The sequence below is a fragment of the Lolium perenne genome, chromosome 1, assembly GCF_019359855.2.
Source record: "Lolium perenne isolate Kyuss_39 chromosome 1, Kyuss_2.0, whole genome shotgun sequence".
Taxonomy (NCBI): domain Eukaryota; kingdom Viridiplantae; phylum Streptophyta; class Magnoliopsida; order Poales; family Poaceae; genus Lolium; species Lolium perenne.
Genome location: NC_067244.2, coordinates 245113210 through 245123553, shown reverse-complemented (window position 1 = coordinate 245123553; position 10344 = coordinate 245113210).

Below are 10344 nucleotides of genomic sequence, written 5' to 3'. Positions count from 1 at the left end.
TAGTGTGAGATGCTAGTTGAAATTGTGTAAAACTTGTGTGTGCTTAGTTAGTATGTAAGTTTGGTATGATGATTGTGCACCCCGTATTCGTATTTTAGACGCTAGTACCGGAGACCATCAGGAAGAGGAGGACTTCTACAACAAGGAGAAAGGAGAAGAAAACTTGGACCCTCACTTCATACCAAGGCAAGCTAACACTGATAGAAACTACCCCTGCAAGCTTTTATCAATGATATTGTTTGCAAGCTACAATACTTAGTTTGCAAGTAATATGCTGATAAAGTGCAAAGCCCCCTTGGGGCAAGGCACCATGGATTTTACCCTTCCCTTACATGAGCCCATCCCCATTTTATACATTACCAGTTTTTACTTGTTTTCTCAACAAGCTGCTTTTATAGTTAACTTTGGTCAAAGTACAAGTTGGTTACTAAAAGTTGTAAAGTTAGCAAGCTACCACCAATGCAAGCTAGCTTGAGGAAAACCATTTTTGGGTTGCACGATAATACTCTTGCAACTTGCTAAGCTCTCTATGAGCAAAGCATTCCCCTGTTTTACTTAGGCTTATGATCCTAATTTCCAGTTCTTACTTCATAAGCTTTATTTACCTTGGTTTTATCAAGGTACCTTTTTGATTCCTGATTTACTTGGTTAGTATGGGATTAGTACAAGAGTATCAAACTTAGCCTAGAAGCAAACCAAATACTTAGCACCCTCATACATAGATGCTAGCGCTGATTTGAAAGTGACTCCTCCATTTGGGAAACTGGGAACTGAAAGGATTTCGAAAACCTTGGAATGACGAGTCATTCGATTGAAAGATTTTTGAAGGAGTTTTGAAACCTTGGAATGAAGATGCATTCCATTGGATGATTTTTGAAGGTGAATATGACTGGTGAATGACTTGGTGAATTTTACAAAAACACTGATGGTTGGGTTCGGATGCGATACCCTTCCAATTTTACCGTACCCCCACAATACCTGAATCTGGGTAGGGCTTAACTGGAAGTTTGTGTGTCTTAGTATGGGTTCCCTCTAAACAAGCATCATCGGGGTTATGCCGAAAGCTGCCTCTACCACAATAGAAACAATACGATATGATGCGAAATGAGGTGAATGTCCGGCCCAAGCCCTGTGCAGTTCCCAGGTTGACTGTCTGTCTTCACTGGGAGGCCAAGCTCATGGGGAGAGGTGCCTATACTAGGGTATGTAAATGAAAGGTTATGATTGGTAGTTCGCGCATCGCGTACGATAAATCAGGGCCAGTTACCCCTGACGAGCTATTGCAATTGTTGTGGCACAAGTGTACAACCTCTGCAGAGTTAAACCTATTCGAATAGCCGCGTCCTCGGTTATGGACAGTTGGAAAGGCCATACTGTTCCGTCATCAGTATCTTTTTTGAAAACTATGAATGGTGAAGGGTGACTTATGATTTTGAGATTGAACAGAGACTTTGACCTGGAACCACAACAGAGTTGTGGGGATGACACTAATGTTCCCACCTGAGTTAGTTAGTAAGGAAAAAGAGTTGTTTACAAAAATGTTTGTGAAATAAAAATTGCTTTATGCAAAATAAACTAGAGCTTAGCACCCCCTTACTAGAATTGTTAGCACTTACCTTAGTATTAGTTTGCGAGTACTTTAAAGTACTCACTACCGTGTCCCCGGCTATTCAAATGGCCGTATTCTCGAAGCGTAACAACAGTATGAAGAAGACGACCAGCAGGACGCCCATGACAACTAGGGAGCCTTCTGACGTCAGACGTTGGCCTGTGGACTAGAGAGTCCCTTCTACGTTACGCTTCCGCTATGAAACTGTGAACCTTGTGTATGTTGATCAATAGATCAACTATTTGTGTAATATGGATCATGAGATCTCTACTTGTAAGACGACTCTGGTATGTAATGAATGATGACTTATGATATTCAACTGTTTTGTCTCGCAACAACAATATTCCTGGGATTGCGATGTACGGCATAACAGGCATCTGGACTTAAAAATCCGGGTGTTGACACATAGCTCCCATGTGTGAGATTCCTCTCTTTCGGGCGATAACACTTGGAAGATTCCTCGACTTGTAGGCTGAAGTGTCCCGCTGCGGGTATAACGGTGGCTACAATGTGCCAAAGTGTGCCAAACCTAGCTTTCCATGTGTATATGGCCTAAACAAAACTAAACCTATCAAAAAGTATGTTGGTGGAACCTCCCGCGGAGAAATCTAGGGGGGTAGACCCCCCGAGGCACGCAGACCGCCGTTATCGGGAGAGAACGACCGCCGGAGCACCGGAATACCACCAAAACTTGCATGTGGACCTAGGATATGTGTGAAAGTGTGTTGGAAGGTGTGATTCACCAAATGGTGCAAGGCTTTGCTCCCATGTGTGAGATTCCTCTCTTTCGGGCGATAACACTTGGAAGATTCCTCGACTTGTAGGCTGAAGTGTCCCGCTGCGGGTATACCGGTGGCTACAATGTGCCAAAGTGTGCCAAACCTAGCTTTCCATGTGTATATGGACTAAACAAAACTAAACCTATCAAAAAGTATGTTGGTGGAACCTCCCGCGGAGAAATCTAGGGGGGTAGACCCCCCGAGGCACGCAGACCGCCGTTATCGGGAGAGAACGACCGCCGGAGCACCGGAATACCACCAACACTTGCATGTGGACCTAGTATATGCGTGAAAGTGTGGTTGAAGGTGTTATTCACCAAATGGTGCAAGGCATTGCTCCCATGTGTGAGATTCCTCTCTTTCGGGCGATAACACTTGGAAGATTCCTCGACTTGTAGGCTGAAGTGTCCCGCTGCGGGTATACCGGTGGCTACAATGTGCCAAAGTGTGCCAAACCTAGCTTTCCATGTGTATATGGCCTAAACAAAACTAAACCTACCAAAAAGTATGTTGGTGGAACCTCCCGCGGAGAAATCTAGGGGGGTAGACCCCCCGAGGCACGCAGACCGCCGTTATCGGGAGAGAACGACCGCCGGAGCACCGGAATACCACCAAAACTTGCATGTGGACCTAGGATATGTGTGAAAGTGTGGTGGAAGGTGTGATTCACCAAATGGTGCAAGGCATAGCTCCCATGTGTGAGATTCCTCTCTTTCGGGCGATAACACTTGGAAGATTCCTCGACTTGTAGGCTGAAGTGTCCCGCTGCGGGTATAACGGTGGCTACAATGTGCCAAAGTGTGCCAAACCTAGCTTTCCATGTGTATATGGCCTAAACAAAACTAAACCTATCAAAAAGTATGTTGGTGGAACCTCCCGCGGAGAAATCTAGGGGGGTAGACCCCCCGAGGCACGCAGACCGCCGTTATCGGGAGAGAACGACCGCCGGAGCACCGGAATACCACCAAAACTTGCATGTGGACCTAGGATATGTGTGAAAGTGTGGTGGAAGGTGTTATTCACCAAATGGTGCAAGGCATTGCTCCCATGTGTGAGATTCCTCTCTTTCGGGCGATAACACTTGGAAGATTCCTCGACTTGTAGTAACAAGTGTCCCGCTGCGGGTATACCGGTGGCTACAATGTGCCAAAGTGTGCCAAACCTATCTTTCCATGTGTATATGGCCTAAACAAAACTAAACCTATCAAAAAGTATGTTGGTGGAACCTCCCACGGAGAAATCTAGGGGGGTAGACCCCCGAGGCACGCAGACCGCCGTTATCGGGGGGGAACGACCGCCGGAGCACCGGAATACCACCAAAACTTTCATGTGGACCTAGGATATGTGTGAAAGTGTGGTGGAAGGTGTGATTCACCAAATGTTGCAAGGCATAGCTCCCATGTGTGAGATTCCTCTCTTTCGGGCGATAACACTTGGAAGATTCCTCGACTTGTAGGCTGAAGTGTCCCGCTGCGGGTATACCGGTGGCTACAATGTGCCAAAGTGTGCCAAACCTAGCTTTCCATGTGTATATTGCCTAAACAAAACTAAACCTATCAAAAAGTATGTTGGTGGAACCTCCCGCGGAGAAATCTAGGGGGGTAGACCCCCCGAGGCACGCAGACCGCCGTTATCGGGAGAGAACGACCGCCGGAGCACCGGAATACCACCAAAACTTGCATGTGGACCTAGGATATGTGTGAAAGTGTGTTGGAAGGTGTGATTCACCAAATGGTGCAAGGCATTGCTCCCATGTGTGAGATTCCTCTCTTTCGGGCGATAACACTTGGAAGATTCCTCAACTTGTAGGCTGAAGTGTCCCGCTGCGGGTATACCGGTGGCTACAATGTGCCAAAGTGTGCCAAACCTAGCTTTCCATGTGTATATGGACTAAACAAAACTAAACCTATCAAAAAGTATGTTGGTGGAACCTCCCGCGGAGAAATCTAGGGGGGTAGACCCCCCGAGGCACGCAGACCGCCGTTATCGGGAGAGAACGACCGCCGGAGCACCGGAATACCACCAACACTTGCATGTGGACCTAGTATATGTGTGAAAGTGTGGTTGAAGGTGTTATTCACCAAATGGTGCAAGGCATTGCTCCCATGTGTGAGATTCCTCTCTTTCGGGCGATAACACTTGGAAGATTCCTCGACTTGTAGGCTGAAGTGTCCCGCTGCGGGTATAACGGTGGCTACAATGTGCCAAAGTGTGCCAAACCTAGCTTTCCATGTGTATATGGCCTAAACAAAACTAAACCTATCAAAAAGTATGTTGGTGGAACCTCCCGCGGAGAAATCTAGGGGGTAGACCCCCGAGGCACGCAGACCGCCGTTATCGGGCGAGAACGACCGCCGGAGCACCGGAATACCACCAAAACTTGCATGTGGACCTAGGATATGTGTGAAAGTGTGGTGGAAGGTGTTATTCACCAAATGGTGCAAGGCATTGCTCCCATGTGTGAGATTCCTCTCTTTCGGGCGATAACACTTGGAAGATTCCTCGACTTGTAGGCTGAAGTGTCCCGCCATGGTATACCGGTGGCTACAATGTGCCAAAGTGTGCCAAACCTATCTTTCCATGTGTATATGGCCTAAACAAAACTAAACCTATCAAAAAGTATGTTGGTGGAACCTCCCACGGAGAAATCTAGGGGGGTAGACCCCCGAGGCACGCAGACCGCCGTTATCGGGGGGGAACGACCGCCGGAGCACCGGAATACCACCAAAACTTTCATGTGGACCTAGGATATGTGTGAAAGTGTGGTGGAAGGTGTGATTCACCAAATGTTGCAAGGCATAGCTCCCATGTGTGAGATTCCTCTCTTTCGGGCGATAACACTTGGAAGATTCCTCGACTTGTAGGTCAAGTGTCCCGCTGCGGGTATACCGGTGGCTACAATGTGCCAAAGTGTGCCAAACCTAGCTTTCCATGTGTATATTGCCTAAACAAAACTAAACCTATCAAAAAGTATGTTGGTGGAACCTCCCGCGGAGAAATCTAGGGGGGTAGACCCCCCGAGGCACGCAGACCGCCGTTATCGGGAGAGAACGACCGCCGGAGCACCGGAATACCACCAAAACTTGCATGTGGACCTAGGATATGTGTGAAAGTGTGTTGGAAGGTGTGATTCACCAAATGGTGCAAGGCATTGCTCCCATGTGTGAGATTCCTCTCTTTCGGGCGATAACACTTGGAAGATTCCTCAACTTGTAGGTCAAGTGTCCCGCGGGTATACCGGTGGCTACAATGTGCCAAAGTGTGCCAAACCTAGCTTTCCATGTGTATATGGACTAAACAAAACTAAACCTATCAAAAAGTATGTTGGTGGAACCTCCCGCGGAGAAATCTAGGGGGGTAGACCCCCCGAGGCACGCAGACCGCCGTTATCGGGAGAGAACGACCGCCGGAGCACCGGAATACCACCAACACTTGCATGTGGACCTAGTATATGTGTGAAAGTGTGGTTGAAGGTGTTATTCACCAAATGGTGCAAGGCATTGCTCCCATGTGTGAGATTCCTCTCTTTCGGGCGATAACACTTGGAAGATTCCTCGACTTGTAGGTCAAGTGTCCCGCTGCGGGTATACCGGTGGCTACAATGTGCCAAAGTGTGCCAAACCTAGCTTTCCATGTGTATATGGCCTAAACAAAACTAAACCTACCAAAAAGTATGTTGGTGGAACCTCCCGCGGAGAAAACTGTGGGGGTAGACCCCCCGAGGCACGCAGACCGCCGTTATCGGGAGAGAACGACCGCCGGAGCACCGAATACCACCAAAACTTGCATGTGGACCTAGGATATGTGTGAAAGTGTGGTGGAAGGTGTGATTCACCAAATGGTGCAAGGCATAGCTCCCATGTGTGAGATTCCTCTCTTTCGGGCGATAACACTTGGAAGATTCCTCGACTTGTAGGCTGAAGTGTCCCGCTGCGGGTATAACGGTGGCTACAATGTGCCAAAGTGTGCCAAACCTAGCTTTCCATGTGTATATGGCCTAAACAAAACTAAACCTATCAAAAAGTATGTTGGTGGAACCTCCCGCGGAGAAATCTAGGGGGGTAGACCCCCCGAGGCACGCAGACCGCCGTTATCGGGAGAGAACGACCGCCGGAGCACCGGAATACCACCAAAACTTGCATGTGGACCTAGGATATGTGTGAAAGTGTGTTGGAAGGTGTGATTCACCAAATGGTGCAAGGCATTGCTCCCATGTGTGAGATTCATCTCTTTCGGGCGATAACACTTGGAAGATTCCTCGACTTGTAGGCTGAAGTGTCCCGCTGCGGGTATACCGGTGGCTACAATATGCCAAAGTGTGCCAAACCTAGCTTTCCATGTGTATATGGACTAAACAAAACTAAACCTATCAAAAAGTATGTTGGTGGAACCTCCCGCGGAGAAATCTAGGGGGGTAGACCCCCCGAGGCACGCAGACCGCCGTTATCGGGAGAGAACGACCGCCGGAGCACCGGAATACCACCAACACTTGCATGTGGACCTAGTATATGTGTGAAAGTGTGGTTGAAGGTGTGATTCACCAAATGGTGCAAGGCATTGCTCCCATGTGTGAGATTCCTCTCTTTCGGGCGATAACACTTGGAAGATTCCTCGACTAGTAGCAACAATAGACCCGCTGCGGGTATACCGGTGGCTACAATGTGCCAAAGTGTGCCAAACCTAGCTTTCCATGTGTATATGGCCTAAACAAAACTAAACCTACCAAAAAGTATGTTGGTGGAACCTCCCGCGGAGAAATCTAGGGGGTAGACCCCCCGAGGCACGCAGACCGCCGTTATCGGGAGAGAACGACCGCCGGAGCACCGGAATACCACCAAAACTTGCATGTGGACCTAGGATATGTGTGAAAGTGTGGTGGAAGGTGTGATTCTCCAAATGGTGCAAGGCATAGCTCCCATGTGTGAGATTCCTCTCTTTCGGGCGATAACACTTGGAAGATTCCTCGACTTGTAGGCTGAAGTGTCCCGCTGCGGGTATAACGGTGGCTACAATGTGCCAAAGTGTGCCAAACCTAGCTTTCCATGTGTATATGGCCTAAACAAAACTAAAACTATCAAAAAGTATGTTGGTGGAACCTCCCGCGGAGAAATCTAGGGGGGTAGACCCCCCGAGGCACGCAGACCGCCGTTATCGGGAGAGAACGACCGCCGGAGCAACGGAATACCACCAAAACTTGCATGTGGACCTAGGATATGTGTGAAAGTGTGGTGGAAGGTGTTATTCACCAAATGGTGCAAGGCATTGCTCCCATGTGTGAGATTCCTCTCTTTCGGGCGATAACACTTGGAAGATTCCTCGACTTGTAGGCTGAAGTGTCTCGCTGCGGGTATACCGGTGGCTACAATGTGCCAAAGTGTGCCAAACCTATCTTTCCATGTGTATATGGCCTAAACAAAACTAAACCTATCAAAAATTATGTTGGTGGAACCTCCCACGGAGAAATCTAGGGGGTAGACCCCCGAGGCACGCAGACCGCCGTTATCGGGGGGGAACGACCGCCGGAGCACCGGAATACCACCAAAACTTTCATGTGGACCTAGGATATGTGTCAAAGTGTGGTGGAAGGTGTGATTCACCAAATGTTGCAAGGCATAGCTCCCATGTGTGAGATTCCTCTCTTTCGGGCGATAACACTTGGAAGATTCCTCGACTTGTAGGCTGAAGTGTCCCGCTGCGGGTATACCGGTGGCTACAATGTGCCAAAGTGTGCCAAACCTAGCTTTCCATGTGTATATGGCCTAAACAAAACTAAACCTATCAAAAAGTATGTTGGTGGAACCTCCCACGGAGAAATCTAGGGGGGTAGACCCCCCGAGGCACGCAGACCGCCGTTATCGGGAGAGAACGACCGCCGGAGCACCGGAATACCACCAAAACTTGCATGTGGACCTAGGATATGTGTGAAAGTGTGTTGGAAGGTGTTTATTCACCAAATGGTGCAAGGCATTGCTCCCATGTGTGAGATTCCTCTCTTTCGGGCGATAACACTTGGAAGATTCCTCAACTTGTAGGCTGAAGTGTCCCGCTGCGGGTATACCGGTGGCTACAATGTGCCAAAGTGTGCCAAACCTAGCTTTCCATGTGTATATGGACTAAACAAAACTAAACCTATCAAAAAGTATGTTGGTGGAACCTCCCGCGGAGAAATCTAGGGGGGTAGACCCCCCGAGGCACGCAGACCGCCGTTATCGGGAGAGAACGACCGCCGGAGCACCGGAATACCACCAACACTTGCATGTGGACCTAGTATATGTGTGAAAGTGTGGTTGAAGGTGTTATTCACCAAATGGTGCAAGGCATTGCTCCCATGTGTGAGATTCCTCTCTTTCGGGCGATAACACTTGGAAGATTCCTCGACTTGTAGGCTGAAGTGTCCCGCTGCGGGTATACCGGTGGCTACAATGTGCCAAAGTGTGCCAAACCTAGCTTTCCATGTGTATATGGCCTAAACAAAACTAAACCTACCAAAAAGTATGTTGGTGGAACCTCCCGCGGAGAAATATAGGGGGGTAGACCCCCCGAGGCACGCAGACCACCGTTATCGGGAGAGAACGACCGCCGGAGCACCGGAATACCACCAAAACTTGCATGTGGACCTAGGATATGTGTGAAAGTGTGGTGGAAGGTGTGATTCACCAAATGGTGCAAGGCATAGCTCCCATGTGTGAGATTCCTTTCTTTCGGGCGATAACACTTGGAAGATTCCTCGACTTGTAGGCTGAAGTGTCCCGCTGCGGGTATAACGGTGGCTACAATGTGCCAAAGTGTGCCAAACCTAGCTTTCCATGTGTATATGGCCTAAACAAAACTAAACCTATCAAAAAGTATGTTGGTGGAACCTCCCGCGGAGAAATCTAGGGGGGTAGACCCCCCGAGGCACGCAGACCGCCGTTATCGGGAGAGAACGACCGCCGGAGCACCGGAATACCACCAAAACTTGCATGTGGACCTAGGATATGTGTGAAAGTGTGGTGGAAGGTGTTATTAACCAAATGGTGCAAGGCATTGCTCCCATGTGTGAGATTCCTCTCTTTCGGGCGATAACACTTGGAAGATTCCTCGACTTGTAGGCTGAAGTGTCCCGCTGCGGGTATACCGGTGGCTACAATGTGCCAAAGTGTGCCAAACCTATCTTTCCATGTGTATATGGCCTAAACAAAACTAAACCTATCAAAAAGTATGTTGGTGGAACCTCCCACGGAGAAATCTAGGGGGGTAGACCCCCGAGGCACGCAGACCGCCGTTATCGGGGGGGAACGACCGCCGGAGCACCGGAATACCACCAAAACTTTCATGTGGACCTAGGATATGTGTGAAAATGTGGTGGAAGGTGTGATTCACCAAATGTTGCAAGGCATAGCTCCCATGTGTGAGATTCCTCTCTTTCGGGCGATAACACTTGGAAGATTCCTCAACTTGTAGGCTGAAGTGTCCCGCTGCGGGTATACCGGTGGCTACAATGTGCCAAAGTGTGCCAAACCTAGCTTTCCATGTGTATATTGCCTAAACAAAACTAAACCTATCAAAAAGTATGTTGGTGGAACCTCCCGCGGAAAAATCTAGGGGGGTAGACCGCCGTTATCGGGAGAGAACGACCGCCGGAGCACCGGAATACCACCAAAACTTGCATGTGGACCTAGGATATGTGTGAAAGTGTGGTGGAAGGTGTGATTCACCAAATGGTGCAAGGCATAGCTCCCATGTGTTAGATTCCTCTCTTTCGGGCGATAACACTTGGAAGATTCCTCGACTTGTAGGCTGAAGTGTCCCGCTGCGGGTATACCGGTGGCTACAATGTGCCAAAGTGTGCCAAACCTAGCTTTCCATGTGTATATGGACTAAACAAAACTAAACCTATCAAAAAGTATGTTGGTGGAACCTCCCGCGGAGAAATCTAGGGGGGTAGACCCCCCGAGGCACGCAGACCGCCGTTAT